Source organism: Anomaloglossus baeobatrachus, chromosome 8, assembly GCF_048569485.1.
Source record: "Anomaloglossus baeobatrachus isolate aAnoBae1 chromosome 8, aAnoBae1.hap1, whole genome shotgun sequence".
Lineage (NCBI taxonomy): Eukaryota > Metazoa > Chordata > Amphibia > Anura > Aromobatidae > Anomaloglossus > Anomaloglossus baeobatrachus.
In genome coordinates, this window is record NC_134360.1 from 212,599,283 (window position 1) to 212,617,802 (window position 18,520).

At 43.7% G+C, this 18,520-nt stretch overlaps 1 protein-coding gene across 6 annotated transcripts in view; it reads right to left on the reverse strand.

The window, feature by feature from the left end:
• Positions 1 to 18,520, reverse strand: part of ASTN1 (astrotactin 1) — a 704,518-nt gene that overhangs the window by 173,940 nt on the left and 512,058 nt on the right. The window lies entirely within an intron of this gene.

The following is an 18,520-nucleotide window of genomic DNA, read 5'->3' on the forward strand; positions in this document are numbered from 1 at the left end:
AACGTATTTGGACGAGGAGAACAACTATGCCTCCACTCTTGACTGCTCCTTGTTTTCAGGGTCATAAAAATAAATCCAGGTTTCAGCCATAGTGACCAGTTGATCCAGGAAGTTTTTATCAGTCGGGGAACGCTGACAAATGGACTGGGAAGTTTTCACTCGCATGCTTCTCTGATCTGTTGTCAAACATTTGGAGACCCACTTTGCAGATCGCTTCCTCATGTCCAAATGTTCATGGATAATGACACAAACACGTTCACAGGAAACCCACATGATGTCTGCTATTGCTTTAGCTGATATTCTGATATTCGTGGATTATCCAGTATGAGGTTGTGCACAACATCGACGATCTCCGGCACCACAACCACTCTCGGTCATCCAGGACGTTCCTCATCATTGAAGCTGAAGTGGCCGGTTTTAAATTTGGCAACCCAGTTCTTAGCTGTGGAATATGAAGGGCATTGATACCCCAATGTCTGCGACATATCACCATGAATATCCTTTGCGGACTTTCCTTGCAGAAACAAGAATTTTATCACTCCTCTGCTCTCAGTTGCTGTGAATATCGCATTAGACTCCGCCATTTTGTTTTCCCGCGTGCGTAGAACACTGTTGCCATGAGCAACAAACACAACATTTTGAAAACATATATTAGACACATAAGGGCTTTCATGTGATGTAACATTCATTAACATAGAAACAAAATAAGATCACAAAGCCAAAGACTTATCAGCAGCTCCTCGTAGTATCTCGATAATACAATTTTTTGGCATACAATGTGTGTAGTGTACTCACAATCACTGTGTAGACTTAAGGGGGCTTTACACGCTGCGATATCGCTAATGCGGAGTCGTAGGGGTCACGGAATTTGTGACGCACATCCGGCCGCATTAGCGATGTTGTTGCGTGTGACACCGATGAGCGTTTTGCATCGTTGCAAAAATGTGCAAAATCGCTCATCGGTGACATGGGGTTCCATTCTCAAAAATCGTTACTTCAGCAGTAACGAGGTTGTTCCTCGTTCCTGCGGCAGCACACATCGCTCCGTGTGACGCCGCAGGAACGAGGAAGCTCTCCTTACCTGCTTCCCGGCCGCTATGTGGAAGGAAGGAGGTGGGCGGGATGTTACGTCCCGCTCAGCTCCGCCCCTCCCCTGCTATTAGGTGGCCGCTCAGTGACGTCGCTGTGACGCCGCACAGACCGCCGCACGGACCGCCCCCTTAGAAAGGAGGTGGTTCGCCGGTCACAGCGATGTCGCCGGGCAGGTAAGTAAGTGTGACGGGTCTGGGTGATGTTGTGCGGCATGGGGAGCGATTTGCCCGTGTCGCACAACAGATGGGGGCGGGTACCCACGCTAGCGATATCGGTACCGATATCGCAGCGTGTAAAGTAGCCTTTAGCCTAAGGCTGGACTCACACGAGCGTATGAAAAAATGGTCCCACTCTCATCCAGGAGAGTAGGACAATTTTTTCTCACTTGTCATTTTTGTGCTCTCAGTGTGCTGTCAATGTGCTCTCAGTGTGCTATCCGTTTTTTTCTTAGCAACTATTAGTAATTTACAGCCATTTACAGGACCATTTACAGTGTTCTGTGCTACATGGTAGTAATTAGGGATAATCGAATACCGCAAATATTCCGCAACGCCCATGTTCGCCGAAGAGGTCGCCACTATTCGACGATTTGCGAATATTCGATGCACAGTGTAAGTCTATGGGAAACCCGAATAGTTGCCGAATAGCAACTATTCGGGCTTCCCATAGACTTACATTGCGCATCGAATATTCACATAGCGGAAAACTATTCGTCAGATATTTGCGAAGCCGAATATTGCCGAATATTTGTGATATTCGATCATCCCTAGTAGTAATGTATCCATAAAAAGAGACATCACTAGGGTGGTCCGTGTGCCGTCCGTGTGAGGTTCGTTTTTTTTCTCGCACCCATTGACTTGTATTGGCAAGTCTTGGACGATTTTGGCAGCAAATAGCAGCATGTTACGACTTTTCTCTCATCCAGAATCTGGATGAGAAAAAGCTGACCAACTGCTCTGCCTCACTGACTAACATTAGTTCGAGTGCAATAAGAGATCTCCTCGCATTGCACTCGCCCGAGTCATACACTCGTGTGAGCATACCCTCATATTCAGGAATCGGAAACCTCCAACTTTCAAAAGTCTTATTTCCCCAAACCGTTAAAAGTTGTATTTTTTTGTAAACCTCATGTTCAGCCAACTGGTCTTCGTGGGTTGGATGTGTTTTACAGGTCTTAAAAACTTTTCTAAACTCTTGAGTCATTGTCCAACTTAGCAGGTACATTGCCTTTTCAATAATGCAAACAAAAAAAACTAATTTTATGAGTTAAAAAATATTTAACTTATGTTTTTAAATCATATGTTGGATTTTCAAAATGTAAAAAGAATTGAGGCACAATTTCACAGAGATCAGGAATGTGATTCATCCTACGTATCAAATCAATCTGTACAAACCAAGCAGATCCTTCCAGCATCGGCTACAAAGTCCGACAGTTGCCTCTCTGGTACTTCCATCATGAAAAAGTTGACCTGTTTCCATTCTGGCGGTTGGAGATATCGGGTGATTATGATTCATATTAGAATCACTGCAGAGGTGGTCTGGATGTTTAATGTCTATTAAATAGTGTAATATGTACCACAGTACCCGATTACTCTTGGTGCGTGCCTTATGACCCAGTTAACTGAACCAGATGACTGTGATGTATTAAAGCCATTAGAAGCCACATATTGTGGAAGAGTTTGCAAATATCTGAGTTCCTAACCCCTCCAATGTCATACGGTCGGCAGGAAATTGCTTAGAAATGTATTTTTGAACCCCTCCTGTGGGAGCGAAAGGGTTAAAACTGTGACTCGTTAGGCATGGAGTAAGGTCTATTATATTGAGACGGAGTCGGCCAATTCCCATGATTCTTAGAGACAACACTTTTAAATGTTATCATGGCACTTTCTTGGCTTCATTCAACTCAGAAATACAAAAAAATGATTGGATACTGCCCTGCAATTACATTCTTCCTGTCCTTTTAGCACACTTTTATGCCTGCTACATTGCTTGAATCGTTACAGTTAACCGATCACCGCTAGCGAGAAGAAAGGAAATTATTTTGTCGCTTGTGGAAAAAATACATTTCATTGTAATGTGATTTTTTTTTTTCTGGCTGGAACATGGAGTTGCATTGTTAACTTATATTGCAACTAGAGATGAAGGAACCAGAAGTTCGGTGTTTGTACCAAACATAGACTTTACAAAAAACAGAGTTTGGGTTTGGATGCTTTATGTATCCAACCACTCGCTTGAGCATCGCTGTGCTCGATAACGCTCAGTGCTCAGCCCAGTGTAAGCCACTTGCTGTGTTTGATCGGCTCGCACTGGGGATAACAACAGCATGATTGGATGTAGTGTGCACCCCGCAAAAGATGGAAAAACCCTGCCCACCTGTCCCCGGAAGTGATTTGTTTATGGCTGGCTGCATGTGGGTGGAGACCAGAACTGCCCAATCAGTGACTTCCATTGGTGTTCAGGTCAAGTCCAAGTCCCAAACCAAACTTTTATTGTAAGTCCAGCTGAACCCACCGAACCCGAACTTCCACCGGTTGGTTCATCTCAAATTACAACACATGCAGCATTTGGGTCTTGGGTTTCAATATGGCAAAGGGTATATTTTCATTCTTTTATTTCATTCACTCTTAGTATAAGGCAGTTTATGTGTCAGTTAATATAGTTTCGGTGGCGAGAGGGAGATTGGGAGAGAGGGAGCGTGGGAGAAAGGGAGAAAGAGCGGAAGAGTGGGAGAGAGGGAAACTGGGAGAGAGGGAGTGTAGGGACAGACAGAGAGAGCAGGAGAGTACGGAGAGAGGGAGACTGGGAAAGAGGGAGCGTGGCTGAGAGACAGAGAAAGCGGGAAAGAGACAAAGAGAGAGTGGAAGAGGGAGGGAGAGAGGAAGAGTGGGAGAGAAACAGAGAGAGTGGGAGAGGGAGGGAGAGTGGGAGGGAGGGAGAAAGAGAGAGTGGGAGAGAAACAAAGAGAGAGTGGCAGAGAGAAAGAGAGAGTGGAAGAGGGAGGGAGAGAGGGAGAGTGGGAGAGAAACAGAGAGAGAGGGGGAGAGTCAGAAAGAGTGAGAGAGGGAGACTGGGAGAGAGGGAGACTGGGAGAGAGAGAGAGGAAGAGTGGGAGAGAGGGAGAGTGGGAGAGAGGGAGAGTAAGAGAGCGGGAGGGAGAGAAAGACTTACTAACTATCCCGGGCAACGCCAGGTACTACATCTAGTAGAATAATAATTACAGATCAGTTAGGGTTCAACACCCACCATCCTTGCCAATTGGCTGTATCCAGTGCCGGTGGCAGCCAGATGTGTATAATTGTGGAGCAGCTTCGTCAGTTGCATCGTGGCCATAGTGGAGTAGTGCAGATCCAACCCTATTCATTTGAATAGGGGTGGTTATACAGCACCCAGTTGCGGCCACTATTCAGTTGGCGAAGCTGTGCTGTACAGCTCTCCAACTGATCACATCTGGCCACAGCCAGCACTGAGGACAGCTGATCAGTGGAGGTGAAGGATGTTGTGTGGGTGCCGGGTATCCTAAAGATAGGCCACAAATATAAATGTACTGGACAACCTCTGTAACTGGTGTTATATAAAACTGGCTCCAGTATGTTTTCAAGATAGAGAAATTAGATTGTGAGCTCTAGTATTAGGCATTGGGACTGATGTAATGGATAAAATCTCTGTACAGCTTTGAGAAAAAGGTTGGTATCATATAAGCAATAAAAAAATAAAAATAACTAAGCTGTATTTTCAGAGATTGATTCTTTCTTGTCTTTCTTGAAAACACATTTGATACTGAACAGAATATTGACTTTGTGATGTTTTTCCACCACAATCTTGAACAAAATATAAGATACAGTCATATGAAAAAGTTTGGGCACCCCTATTAATGTTAACCTTTTTTTTTTATAACAATTTGGGTTTTTGCAACAGCTATTTCAGTTTCATATATCTAATAACTGATGGACTCAGTAATATTTCTGGATTGAAATGAGGTTTATTGTACTAACAGAAAATGTGCAATCCGCATTTAAACAACATTTGACTGGTGCAAAAGTATGTGCTCCCTTATCAATTTCTTGATTTGAACACTCCTAACTACTTTATACTGACTTACTAAAGCACTAAATTGGTTCTGTAACCTCATTGAGCTTTGAACTTCATAGGCAGGTGTATCCAATCATGAGAAAAGGTATTTAAGATGGCCACTTGCAAGTTGTTCTCCTATTTGAATCTCCTATGAAGAGTGGCATCATGGGCTCCTCAAAACAACTCTAAAATGATCAGAAAACAAAGATTATTCAACATAGTTGTTCAGGGGAAGGATACAAAAAGTTGTCTCAGAGATTTAAACTATCAGTTTCCACTGTGAGGAACATAGTAAGCAAATGGAAGAACACAGGTACAGTTCTTGTTAAGCCCAGAAGTGGCAGGCCAAGAAAAATATCAGAAAGGTAGAGAAGAAGAATGGTGAGAACAGTCAAGGACAATCCACAGACCACCTCCAAAGACCTGCAACATTATCTTGCTGCAGATGGTGTCAATGTGCATCGGTCAACAATACAGCGCACGTTGCACAAGGAGAAGCTGTATGGGAGAGTGATGCGAAAGAAGCCGTTTCTGAAAGCACGCCACAAACAGAGTCGCCTGAGGTATGCAAAAGCACATTTGGACAAGCCAGTTACATTTTGGAAGAAGGTCCTGCGGACTGATGAAACAAAGATTGAGTTGTTTGGTCATACAAAAAGGCGTTATGCATGGAGGCAAAAAAAACTGTATTCCAAATAAAGCACTTGCTACCCACAGTAAAATTTGGTGGAGGTTCCATCATGCTTTGGGGCTGCGTGGCCAATGCCGGCACCGGGAATCTTGTTAAAGTTGAGGGTCGCATGGATTCAACTCAGTATCAGCAGATTCTTGACAATAATGTGCAAGAATCAGTGACGAAGTTGAAGTTACGCAGGGGATGGATATTTCAGCAAGACAATGATCCAAAACACCGCTCCAAATCTACTCAGGCATTCATGCAGAGGAACAATTACAATTTTCTGGAATGGCCATCCCAGTCCCCAGACCTGAATATCATTGAAAATCTGTGGGATGATGTGAAGCGTGCTGTCCATGCTCGGCGACCATCAAACTTAACTGAGCTGGGATTGTTTTGTAAACAGGAATGGTCAAATAAACCTTCATCCAGGATCCAGGAGCTCATTAAAAGCTACAGGAAGCGACTAGAGGCTGTTATTTTTGCAAAAGGAGGATCTACAAAATATTAATGTCACTTTTATGTTGAGGTGCCCATACTTTTGCACCAGTCAAATTTTGATTAAATGCAGATTGCACATTTTCTATTAGTACAATAAACCTCATTTCAATCCAGAAATATTACTCAGTCCATCATTTATTAGATATATGAAACTGAAATAGCTGTTGCAAAAACCCAAATTGTTATAAAGTAAAAAGGTTAACAAACTTTTTCATATGAGTATATATGATGGTTTGATCACCTTTTATTACATTTTTTTACAGTGTGCAAATTTGGTGTTTATGATTTTTTTTTTGTCATTGCAGCATTTACCAACTAGATTAATTAATTTAATATTTTCACAAAATGGACTTTTACTGACATTGAGATACAACATATTTTTATTTCTAAAAATGTTTTATTTCTCATGGGGGGAAAGAAGAGTGATTCAAACTTTCATATTTTTTGATTGTTGTCATAATTTTAAAAAGTTAGTTTTTTTTTCTTTCCACTATATTTCGTACTCCCCTTAGGTGACTTTAACCTGCGGTCATCCATTCGCTTGAGCTATAAGCAGCACTGCCGCTGTATATAAAGAAAAAATCATGTTGTCAGGCTACCACCAGGGCGAGCTGCAGCTCTGCAGGAAAAGACATTACATAGAGCTGAATCAGCATGGTGGTGGACACACAGTGTGTGCTGGAGCACTGCCCTGCAGAGTCAGCCAGAATACAGAGGCCACAGGGTGTGCGGGGGATGGTCAGGCAGGCCAGGTCATACACAGTACAGTAAGAAAGAAGACTGGAGGAACGAGGAAAAGCGGGGTCGAGGTCAGGCCAAGGTCAGCACCAGAAGAAGCAACCAAGTGGGGAGGTAGGAGAAGGGGGAACGACTGGGGCTATTGTGGGAAGGAAGGAGGTGGGATGGAACACAGACAGATCACAGGGGAAGGATGGATCAGGAAACACTTACAGGGACCAGCAATCACAGGCAAAGCAGTGCTAAGCTTATAGCCGGCGCTGGTTCCACAGAGATGACAGAATTTAAAGCATCCAAGCTCCGGAAGTGAGGCCCGAGAGAAGGCTTCGCCCCCTAGCCATGTGGACGGGGAGGTGGAACCATGACACATGGTCTCCTATGAATGCAAGTCAAAAACTGGTTTTCACAGGAGTACCATCATGACAGGCACAGAGGTATATAGAAGACCCCTGGCAATCATGGTAACCCACAGGTTCCCTGTGATCCCTTCACAAGAGAACCAATGGGCAATTAGAATAGTAAGGACCAGGGGACACTCACTGCGAATGGAAGCAAGGCGATTCCAGAAGCTAAATGGGAAAGGGTTCTTTACAGTTAGAGAAGTCAGACTGTGGAATGCCCCTATCACAAGAGGTAGCAATGGCAGATACTATAATAACTTTTAAAAAAGGGCTGGATGATTTCCTCTGTGCACACAACCTTGTCAGTTATAAATGACATAATGACAAAATGTATAATTGATAATGTAATATGATAATTAATATGAAATTTATTTTTTCTGATTCAAATACAGTGTGATCATGTTGTCTGTAAATGAGATTGGATATACATAATATTCATATGATAATTTATATTAGATATACAGTTAGGTCCAGAAATATTTGGACAGTGACACAAGTTTTATTATTTTAGCTGTTTACAAAAACATGTTCAGAAATACAATTATATATATAATATGGGCTGAAAGTGCACACTCCCAGCTGCAATATGAGAGTTTTCACATCCAAATCGGAGAAAGGGTTTAGGAATCATAGCTCTGTAATGCATAGCCTCCTCTTTTTCAAGGGACCAAAAGTAATTGGACAAGGGACTCTAAGGGCTGCAATTAACTCTGAAGGCGTCTCCCTCGTTAACCTGTAATCAATAAAGTAGTTAAAAGGTCTGGGGTTGATTACAGGTGTGTGGTTTTGCATTTGGAAGTTGTTGCTGTGACCAGACAACATGCGGTCTAAGGAACTCTCAATTGAGGTGAAGCAGAACATCCTGAGGCTGAAAAAAAAGAAAAAATCCATCAAAGAGATAGCAGACATGCTTGGAGTAGCAAAATCAACAGTCGGGTACATTCTGAGAAAAAAGGAATTGACTGGTGAGCTTGGGAACTTCAAAAGGCCTGGGCGTCCACGGATGACAACAGTGGTGGATGATCGTCGCATACTTTCTTTGGTGAAGAAGAACCCGTTCACAACATCAACTGAAGTCCAGAACACTCTCAGTGAAGTAGGTGTATCTGTCTCTAAGTCAACAGTAAAGAGAAGACTCCATGAAAGTAAATACAAAGGGTTCACATCTAGATGCAAACCATTCATCAATTCCAAAAATAGACAGGCCAGAGTTAAATTTTCTGAAAAACACCTCATGAAGCCAGCTCAGTTCTGGAAAAGTATTCTATGGACAGATGAGACAAAGATCAACCTGTACCAGAATGATGGGAAGAAAAAAGTTTGGAGAAGAAAGGGAACGGCACATGATCCAAGGCACACCACATCATCAGTAAAACATGGTGGAGGCAACGTGATGGCATGGGCATGCATGGCTTTCAATGGCACTGGGTCACTTGTGTTTATTGATGACATAACAGCAGACAAGAGTAGCCGGATGAATTCTGAAGTGTACCGGGATATACTTTCAGCCCAGATTCAGCCAAATGCCGCAAAGTTGATCGGACGGCGCTTCATAGTACAGATGGACAATGACCCCAAGCATACAGCCAAAGCTACCCAGGAGTTCATGAGTGCAAAAAAGTGGAACATTCTGCAATAGCCAAGTCAATCACCAGATCTTAACCCAATTGAGCATGCATTTCACTTGCTCAAATCCAGACTTAAGACGGAAAGACCCACAAACAAGCAAAACCTGAAGGCTGCGGCTGTAAAGGCCTGGCAAAGCATTAAGAAGGAGGAAACCCAGCGTTTGGTGATGTCCATGGGTTCCAGACTTAAGGCAGTGATTGCCTCCAAAGGATTCGCAACAAAATATTGAAAATAAAAATATTTTGTTTGGGTTTGGTTTATTTGTCCAATTACTTTTGACCTCCTAAAATGTGGAGTGTTTGTAAAGAAATGTGTACAATTCCTACAATTTCTATCAGATATTTTTGTTCAAACCGTCAAATTAAACGTTACAATCTGCACTTGAATTCTGTTGTAGAGAATTCATTTCAAATCCAATGTGGTGGCATGCAGAGCCCAACTCGCGAAAATTGTGTCACTGTCCAAATATTTCTGGACCTAACTGTATACATTTTTCATTATAATCTACCCTTGGAGGTCACACATGTATATATATATATATATATATATATATATATATATTTACTAGCTGTAGTACACGGGCGTTGCCCAAGATAATAACTGTCTCTCTGTCTCTCTCCCAGTCTCTGATGTCTCTCTCTTTCCCTGTTTCTCTCTGTCTCTTTCCCCATCTCTGTCTCTTTCCCCGTCTCTGTCTCTTTCCCCGTCTCTGTCTCTTTCCCCGTCTCTGTCTCTTTCCCCGTCTGTCTCTTTTCCCGTCTGTCTCTTTTCCCGTCTGTCTCTTTTCCTGTCTGTCTCTTTTCCTGTCTGTCTCTTTTCCTGTCTGTTTTTTTCCCCGTCTGTGTCTGTCTCTGTCTCTTTCCCCGTCTCTTTACTTGTCTGTCTCTTTCCCTGTCTCTTTCTTTGTCTCTGTCTCTTTGACTGTCTGTCTCTCTCTATCCATCTCTTTCCCTGTCTGTCTCTTTCTGTCTCTCTATATCCGTCTGTCCACTGACATTACCTCAAACATAAGCTTCTTATATAACAATGTCTTTCGTTCCTATAGCAACCAATCACAGCTGCTATAAATAACCTAATAGCTCGCAGATCCATTGACTTTAATGAAGGCAGATTTTTGGAGAGTAACTGTAAAGCGCGGGGTTAAATTTTCCTGTCAAAACATAGTCTGTGATGTTCCCTGAATCACACGGGGTGTCTGTGCAAAAATTTGTGATTGTAAATGCGACAGTGTGGATTCCTTTAGTGGACATACACACACACACACACACACACACACACACATACATACACTCAGCTTTATATATTAGATTTGGTTTCTTTTCTATATTTGTCTAATTTCAGTGTCTGGTGAAGACCCAAATATGGGGGTCGAAACGTTACATTTTACATTTTTTGAATTACCTGTATAATAAAGTCTTTAAATTCATTTTTGGTGTGCCAGGCTTAAAGGGAACCAATCAGCAGGATTTTCATATATAAAGTAAAACCAATGTTATACTGGCTCTAGGATGTTGAATGTAAGCATAGCTTTTGTTCTGAGATTGGATGTTTTAATTCAGAAATATGTGCAAGTAAAGTTCCAGCAATGCACTGATACTTGATTGACAGGTGCAACAGGAAGGGAATACGTGGGTCAGGTCTTGCTTTCTATTCCCATCCGTCTGTCTGTCTGCACTGGAATTAACGTCTATGACGGCGACAGGGGGAGGAAGGCCAGGCAGGCAGACAGGGGCAGGAATAGATAGCAAGACCCCACCCACATATTTCCTACCTGTTGCACCTGCCAATCAAATATCAATGCATTACTGGAACTTTACTTGCACATATTTCTGAAATAAAGCTTCCAATCTCAGAGCAAAAGCTATAGTTACACTCAGCATCCTAGCACCAGTATAGCACTGGCTTTACTTTATATATGAAAATCCTGTTGGTTGGTTCCTTTTAATAACACACCCATCATCTGCCGGTAAAGACAGTGAATCAACAGATGATGTATCTACATCATATGTTGGTAAGTGGTTAAAATAATAAAGTAAAATGTGCAGATTATGAGTGATTTCAGCTCTGAAGCCTACAAATGGTGAATGCAGCTCTGGCTATACAGCATGTCAGGCTAAAATAAAAGATAATTAAAGGGAACCTGTCAGCAGAATTTTCGCAATTAAACTAAAAGATTCCCCTTCTGCAGCTCCTGGGCTGCATTCTGGAAAGGTTCCTGTTGCTACTGGGCCCTCTTTCAGACCTAAATAATCACACCATTTGGTATGCTAATGTGGTTTTATGGTCACGGGGGCGGGCTGTATTGCGTCTGTTATTCGCCCTCCTGCCGCTGTTTGCCCGTCCCCCATTGCTCATTTACATACATGAGAACGCCGCCCTCATGTAACTTTGTGCTCCCGAGGTCTCGCGCATGCCCAGTGGCACTCTCACAGGACTGAGCACTGTGCAAAGCGTGAACACTGGTGAGGTGATTGCGCAGGCGCGAGATTATGGGCGGCACTGTGATTGTCATCAGCAGCGTCATCCAAGTACCTGCTCATAATCTCGTGCCCACGCTTTTCCCTCTGCCTCCACCGTTATGCGGTTATGATCGGTGGTGTGCTGCTCCTCCCATCTATTTCCTGCTCCAGGGAAAGATGGGTAATAGGTAACGTGGTTAAAATGGCCAGCGCTTGCGCATAACGGTGGAGGCAGAGGGAAAAGCGCGGGCACGAGATTATGGGTGGGTACTTGGATGACGCTGCTGATGACAATCACAGCGCTGCCCATAATCTCGCGCCTGCGCAATCACCTCACTAGCGTTCACGCTTTGCACAGTGCTCAGTCCCGTGATAGTGCCACTGGGCATGCGCGAGACCTCGGGAGCACAAAGTTACATGAGGGCGGCGTCCTCATGTATGTAAATGAGCAATGGGGGACGGCGTACAGCGGCAGGAGGGTGAATAACAGACGAAATACAGCCCGCCCCCGTGACCATAAAACCACATTAGCATACCAAAAGGTAAGAATTGATAAAGTGTTTATTTAGGTCTGAAAGGGGGCCCGGTAGCAACAGGAACCTTTCTAGAATGCAGCCCAGGAGCTGCAGAGGGGGAATCTTTTAGTTTAATTGCGAAAATTCTGCTGACAGGTTCCCTTTAATGCAATGTACGTGCAAAACTGATCAAGTTTTATATACAGTACGAAGAGGTTTGTGGCCTTTGTGACAGCATTAGGATGCACAGATGAATATCATCACTGAGATACGAGATGCTTTTATTTCTTGTCCATTCATGTCATACAATCAACAAAGGAAATACTTTTGGTTAACTTTGAAATGCAAATACCCATTCCCAATATGGCACCTAGCTGGAGTTCAACAATGATCATATCCGAAAACCCTGCAGGGCCGATGACATATCTCCCACATCTTCTATAATTTCATCCCCTCAGACAGACAACATGGTCGTTGATTCACAATACTCGTCTATGCACATGAGACGGGCTCCTCGCATCAGGTGGACAAAGTGGCGCAATTTATTAAGAAGAAAAGACCTCCGAGAAAGTTCATTTAAGGACCTGTGCGCACGCTGCGGATTTACCGCGGAATTTGCAGCGAATTTGCCGCGGAATTGCTGCAGAAAATGTGTCTAAAGGGTGCTTTATACGAGACGATCTATCGTGCGATAGATCGTCGGGGTCACGGTTTTTGTGAGGCACATCCGGCATCGTTTGCGACGTCGGCCTGTGTGACACCTCCTAGAGACGCAGTATCGCTCACAAATCGTGAGTCGTGTACTCGTCGCTAGGTTTCATAAAATCGTTTATGAAACATGGTGCCGGTTGTTCATCGTTTCCGTGGCATCACACGTTGCTCCGTGTGACACCATGGGAACGATGAACATCTCTTACCTGCGTCCCGCGGCTCCCGCCGGCTATGTGGAAGGAAGGAGGTGGGCGGGATGTTTACATCCCGCTCATCCGCTTCTATTGGCCGGCCGCTGCGTGACATCGCTGTGACGCCGAACATCCCTCCACTTCAGGAAGAAGATGTTCGCCGCCCTCAGCGACGTCGCACGGGATGTAAGTACATGTGACGGGGGGTTAACGAGTTTGTGCGCCATGGGCAATCAATTGCCCGTGACGCACAAACAACGGGGGCGGGTATGATCGATCGTGAAATCGCACGATCGGTCGTCCCGTGTAAAGCAGCCTTTACATTGCTGCAGTCATTCCCCAGCAAATCCCATGGGATTTAAAAAATGGTGTGCGCACACTGCGTTTTTTTATACCCACGGATTTACCCGCAGATTTTCCGCTGCGGAATTAATGAGCATGTCACTTCTTTTCCACAGGTACCTGCAGTTTTTGCCATATATAATGGTAAAAACTGCGGGGACCAACTTGCGGAAAATCCGCAGCAAACCGCGGCAAAACCGTGGCAATACCGTGGGTACAGTTTTACCACGGTTTTTACCGCGAGTGTTGGATTCTTTCAGAGGGTATTTTTTTTTTCTTAAGAAAAAGGCACTTTCTAGTGCGCACATAGCCTAAGGTAGTTTTTCAGGATAAGAAGATAAAAAGCTTCTTTCTTTTAAAAATAGTATCACACCCATTTGATTTTCTTCAATGAGTTGTGATTTCGAACAAAACCCATGGAAGAATGACAGATTTAACAGCTCTTCAACTTTGGTATAACAATATCTGCTGTGTTCCACCCAATGTGTTCCCCTTGCCCAAATATACAATTGAAAAAAATAATGCGAATGTGAAATATTCGTTGGCCTTTCTGACATGCCTACTTGAACCGTAATTGGTTTCATATCCTTTAGATGATATTGTACCCTTGATTCCTCATACAATCATGCTCCAAAGTGTCGGCACTCTTGAAATTGTTCCAGAAAATAAAGTATTTCTCCCAGAAAATTATTGCAATTACACATGTTTTGTTATACACATATTTACATCCTTTATGTGTATTGGAACAAAACAAAAAACAAAACTGCATAAAAAAGAAAAATTGGACATAATTTCATACAAAACCCAAAAATGGGCCGAACAAAATTATAAGCACCTTGCCAAAATTATGCGTAAATATTTTTATTTTAAGCATGTGGTGCTCGTTCATACCTACCTACGGCAAGTAAAAGATTCGGGCAATATAAAAATCACACCTGAAGCCAAATAAAAAGGGGAGAGGTTGATTCAATTATTGCAGGGTGTGTTTTTGTGTGCCACACAGTATGGAGAACAGAAAAAGGAGAAGAAAACTGTCTGAGCCATTGAGTACCAAAATTATTGTAAAATATCAACAATCTCAAGGTTATAAAGTCCATCTTCAGAGATCTTGATGTTCCTTTGACCACAGCATAATTAAGAAATGTACAACCCATGGCGCTGTAGCTAATCTCCCTGGACGTGGATGGCAGAGAAAAATTGCAATGCAGGATAGTCCGGATGGTGGATAAGCAGCTCCAAACAAGTTTCAAAGCAATTGAAGCTTTCATGCAGGTTCACAGTGTGTCAGTGTCAGTGTGAACTATCTGTCCACATTTGAGTTAAATGAAACACCATGGTAGGAGACCCAGGAGGACCTCACTAATGACAGAGACATAAAAAGCTAGACTGCAATTTGCTAAAATATACGTAAGTCAAAATCCTTCTGGGACAGACGAGACCAAGATAGAGCTTTTTGGTAAAGCACATCATTCTACTGTTTACCGAAAACCAAATGAGGCCTTCAAAGAGAAGAACACAAGACTTACAGTCACATGTGGTGAATATTCAAAGATGTTTTGGGGTTGTTTTGCTGCCTCTGACACTGGGGACATTTACTGTGTACAAGGCACCATGAAATCTGAAGATTACCAAAGGATTTTGGTTCGCAGTGTAGTGCTCAGTGTCAGGAAGCTGGGTTTGCATCCTAGGTCATGGGTCTTCCAGGAGGACAATGACCCCAAATATATTTAAAGAAGCCCCCCGAAATGGATGGAAAAAAAAGCGCTGGAAAGTTCTGAAGTTGCCAGAAATTAATTCAGATCTAAATCCCAATGAACACCTATGGAAAAATGTTAAAATTGCTGTTGGGAGAAGACGCCTTAAAATATGAAACACCTGGAACAGTTTGTAAAAGAAGAGTCCGAAATTCCAGGTGAGAGGAGCAAGAAGCTTGATGATGGTTATAGGAAGTGATTGATTTCAGTTATTTGTTCCAAAGGGTGCGCAACCAAATATTACATCGAGCATGCCAACAATTTTGTCTAGACCATTTTTGGAGTTTTGTGTGAAATGTCCAATGTTCCTATTTTTCTCATTTTTTGTGTTGTTCCAATACACACAAAGGAAAGAAATATGTGTATAACAAAATATATGGAACTGCAATAATTTTCTGGTAGAAATACTTCATTTTCTGGAACAATTTCAAGGGTGACAACACTTTCGAACCTGACTTTATGACGAGTCAAGTCCACAATGTCATCTAAAGGATATCAAACCAATTCCGGTTTAAGTAGGGCTCATTCACACATCAGTAACTTTTCTCATAGGAGATTTATCAGTGCTTTTGATCCAAGTTTCATTGGAGTTTGGACAGTGTTTTGGGACTTGGGACTTTAATGGGTTGCTTTCTCTGGAAAACCCTGTCCGCCGCGGTGTGCTGATGCCCTCAGTCTCTGAGCTCTCTGGGAAGGTCTCTGAAGGTCCCCTTCCTCTGCAAGTTAATTGCCAGGACGTTGAATCGGCTCCTGACCTAGGGTCCTGTACCCCTTCGTGCTCAGTACCGGTCAGTTCTTTTGGGCTTTCTGGTGCCGACGGTCCTCCTAGACTATGTCCATCGCACCCTTTTCCAATGTCACTGCCACTGGTCCACGACTCCTCTGATCCCCGACTACTGTCTGCGACCCAACCACGGTCGTACTAGGTCCCCGGGAGCTAACACTCCCCAGCTCCTCTCTCTTTGAGGGCTCTCACTAGACTCACTTTGTCCCTCCCACCAGTCTTCCTGACCCCTAGGTGGGTGGCCCTTTTCCAGCTGAACCAACCCACTGGTGTGTCTGACAGGTCATGATGTGAGGTGTTGATTGGGATTTGTGGTGCTGATGGAGGTGACACCGGTTTCTAGGAACTTGGAACCAGGGGGGTAGGTCCTGCATCCTGAGGAAACAGGATGCAGTTCCCTGTAGCACCCTGATGTATTCAGGGGTGCTACATTTGTACCATAAGTTTTTCTCAGATGTGAAAGCAAAAATGTTTCTCCAGCTTCTCCTATCAACCAGTCCGTGAAAAACGGACAGCACAAGAATGGCATCCGAGTGCTGTACGATTTTGGACAGGACCTACACGCTTGCATTGACATTTTAATCCAACCCTCAGATCAATATTGGATTTGTCTCCATGATTTTGTGTGGACCACTCGGTCTGACAAAAAATAATTGAATACCTAAACAGCCCCATAATCTATCGGAAAATATGAGTGCTATCCATGAAAAACAGATGTCTGAGCCTTTAGAGGGGGTTTACACTTGGATCATGTGTTTGATTAGCAAACTCTGTTTTGATGATGTCACTTATTACTTCTATCACAATTTATTGATGTTAAGTGTATTTATAGTGTATATGCAGATGTGTAAAGCGGGCTTTACACGCTACGATATTGCTAGCAATTGCTAGCGATATCGAGCGTGAAAGCACCCACCCCCATCGTGTGTGCGATATCGTGTGATCGCTGCCGCAGCAAACATTATCGCTACGGCAGCGTTACACGCACTTACCTGGTCGGCGGCTTCGCTGTGACTGCCGAACAATCCCTCCCTCAAGGGGGAGGGACGTTCGGCATCACAGCGACGTCACCGCGACGTCACTAAGCAGCCGGCCAATCAAAGCGGAGGGATGGAGATGAGCGGGACGTAACATCCCGCCCACTTCTTTCCTTCCGCATTGCGGCCGGCGGCAGGTAAAGAGACGTTCCTCGCTCCTGCGGTGTCACACACAGCGATGTATGCTACCGCAGGAGCGACGAACTACATCGATAATCAACCATTACAGATTTTTGGTTTTGGGACGACCTCTCCATGGTGAACGATTTTCACCATTTTTGAGGTCGCTTAAGGTCGCTGGTGTCACACGCTGCGATATCGTTAATGACGCCGGATGTGCGTCACTAACAACGTGACCCCAACGATAAAACATCAACGATATCGTAGCGTGTAAAGCCCCCTTTTAGTGTTGGACATGCTTGACATGGATGTTTGGCCAAAACGTTGCATGACCAGATTACATTTCTGCCTGATTTTGCAACCTTCCATTTTCTCTTATTCATACAATACATGGAAGGTGTGACATTGTTTTGGAATAAAACAGACGTTCTTTTAGCCCTGGATAATTTCTTAAAATCCCAAATTTTGAAATACATTTTTTGCTACATTACCCTATTGAAAAAGAATCTTAGTGAAATGTCCAGTGTCTTTTCAGCCTTAAATGAGTCTTTCAGCAGAAAATGACTGTTCAAACCCAGCGCAGGTGCACACGTGCTGTGGCTGAGCAGTTCAGTGCCCCTTCCCACCCACTTGTATTCCACCTATCTTCATCCTCCTCTTCCTTGAATGACAGCTCTAGCTTTATGGGAACCAAAGGAGGAAGAGGAGATAAATGTAGGTCTGAAGATGTACTGGATTCGTTGGCCACACCAAGGATGCACCAAACATATGTGCTAGGTTTGAAAAGTAATTTTCTGCTAACAGACTTCCTAAATCTCTGCATATTCAGAAAAATTTGTTCAATTTTTAAAGGTAACCTGTCACCATATTTACTGACTATATCCTGCGGCCACCCCCACTGAGCTCTTACATACAGCATTCCAGAATACTGTATATAAGAGCCCAGTCCGCTGCGTAGAACATAAAAAGAACTTTTATAATACTCATCTAGGAGGCGGTCCACCAGATAAGTATTGTTGCTCTCCGGTCCAGCACCTCCTCTCTCTGGTCCGGTACCTCCTCTCTGCTGATTGCAGTCCTCCTTAGACACAGCCAAGTATGGATGGTGCGTCCTACACCATGCATATCAGCATTGAGGTCCTGCACAGGCGCACTTTGATCTGCCCTTCTCAGGGCAGATCAAAGTATTGTAGTGCGCATGCGCTGGCAATCTTTCACCTTTCCTCGCGCTTGTGCATTACAATACGTTGATCTGCTCTCAGCAGGGCAAATCAAAGCATGCCTGAGCAGGACTGCAATGACGGCCTGTGTGGATGACGTAGGACATCATCCAAACTGGGTTGGGTCTAAAGAGCACGGAAATCACAGCAGAGAGAAGGCACCAGACCGGACAGAGGAAGCGCCGAACCAGAGTGTAGTGACACCCATCAGACCGGACCACCCCTAGGTGAGTATTATAAAGGTGTTTTTTACGTTATACAGCGCAGCCTGGGCTCTTA